The 1,983-nt window shown below is 44.5% G+C and overlaps 1 non-coding gene across 1 annotated transcript; it reads left to right on the top strand.

Moving 5' to 3' along the window:
- Positions 1 to 1,499: 1,499 nt before the first annotated feature.
- TRNAT-GGU (transfer RNA threonine (anticodon GGU)) lies at positions 1,500 to 1,574 on the top strand. Its single transcript has one exon. It is a non-coding gene; the product is annotated as a tRNA-Thr (tRNA).
- Positions 1,575 to 1,983: the final 409 nt, after the last annotated feature.

Raw genomic sequence — 1,983 nt, 5'->3', positions numbered from 1 at the left:
TAAACTAGCCCAGGGTGATACGACTTAGGAGCATTTCAAAGCAAAAGAAGTGCAGAGTAGAATAATTTAGGCGCAAAAATACTCAGGAATACAGAGAATACAAAGGCGGTACTTATACCTGTGTCACATGGGCACATTTGGAAGGCCTTCCAGTCGACGGCCTTCGAAACGCCACAACTCTATCGACTCAAAGGAGTTGTCACGCTGCTACACGGCACTTTTGAAAGGCTGCTGAGTGGTTCAGGTGTATCTCGCAAAATTGTTTGGCGCTGCGGATCTTTATTTTCGTTTTCTTGTCACGATAAGTTAAACAACATTAAAACTACTTAAAAGTTCTATAATTTCTTTCATGTTTGTTTATACATTTAAAAAAATTGTTTATACATTGCCATACATAGATTTTTAGTTTTTAAGTTCTTGAGTAGCGAAACTGCGGCAACGTTTGCGTCACTGCACGTCGCTGTTGTGGAGAGTACGTGCGGTTCGCACATATCAAGTGGCAAAAATACTATATTGAATAATTAATAACACTCATATATAGTGTTTTAGAGCATTTTGATTTGATTTGTTCTTTCTAACCGTGAGTACGAGCACCCTGTGAACGAGAGCGCATGTTCGCGCTGTTTCCGTTTCCGTTGCTCAAAGGCCATCGAGATTTCGATAGAGTTGTAAGGTGCTCCGTTGACTCGATAGTCTATTGACTCGGCGGCCTTCGAAACCGCCTGTGTAGCAGCTCAAACTTGACAATTGAGTCAACTGACTATCGGTAGGAAGGCCTTCCAAACGCCCGTGTGACACGGGTATTAGACTGCTCAAATCTATACACCTTAAAAGTGGAGACAGGAAGGAGGAAAAGTCATGAAAGCTGGCCACAAAGTGCAGGGTAATTGGGAGTGCAAGTAGATAATCTTGAGCCATAAAAGAACGCCTGCTTCACCTCCGCCGCGGGTCGGTACGGCATTGCGGTATCTCCGGGATTGGCCTAAGTGTGGGGAGTTTCTTGGTTACCAGAACGACAAGAAAATTTCTTTGGACGGCAGAGGTATACAGCTTCGATGTAAAATTCTGTTACAAAAATCTAGCGTCCGCAACAACTGACAAAGAATACTTTGTCATAGCGCAGCTTAGGCCCCTGAAACAGATCAATAACTGATCATTATACTAAACAGCGATTCACTACTTTCGCTTGTTGTTTTTTCTGTTTTCGTTTCTCTCTAACGGAATGTCCCAGTAGTGTTGAACATGCAAAATAAATGAGATCTCGTATTAAATATTGCTTTCGATAGGCCTAGACTGACCAAGGCAATGCTGCTTTACAGTTATTTCGCAGTTAATAACGAACGGGTGGATGGCTGATTTTCCCTTTATTCATTACTTCTCTCCACCTTGCTTCTCTCCACCATTACTTCTCTCCACCTCCACACAGAACTGCTACGTCAAACTCTTGCCTATGCTTCGTGTTGTCGACAAATTCGACTTCGCCCTGCCCTCTGCTAGCCGCCTGGTTAGCTCAAATGGTAGAGCGGCTGCCCCGGTAAGGCGGTGGTCCCGGGTTCGAGTCCCGGACCAGGACGAATTTTTCTTCAACTCTGAGGCTTTTCTTTCGAGGAACCCGTATGGGCTTCCTTTGTAGCAATTGCTACGAACGGGTGGATGTCTGATTTTCCCTTTATTCATTACTTCTCTCCACCTTGCGGGTTTCCGCAGAACTACTACGTCAAAATCATGTTTATGCGTGTGCACGCGATTTGCTGCCGCAGGAGCAGTCCTCAAACCTGCTTTAAAATTACGTGGCTGCTCCTTCGAGCTGCAACACACAATTGGGCCTTCGAGCAGCTCTGGTAGTGGCTTCGAAGCTGCGAAGGTACCATTATTATTCCTCCGGCTCACTTGCCTGAACCTCTAACTGTTTGTTACCGTGTATGCTTGTGTTTGTTTGACTTTTGCTTTCTTTTTAAGCATGAAATGCTTTTAGCTCCCGTT

The sequence above is a fragment of the Dermacentor andersoni genome, chromosome 4, assembly GCF_023375885.2.
Source record: "Dermacentor andersoni chromosome 4, qqDerAnde1_hic_scaffold, whole genome shotgun sequence".
Classification (NCBI taxonomy): Eukaryota; Metazoa; Arthropoda; class Arachnida; order Ixodida; family Ixodidae; genus Dermacentor; species Dermacentor andersoni.
Note: the sequence above shows the minus strand (reverse complement) of the source record. Positions and strands in the feature narration are given on the sequence as shown.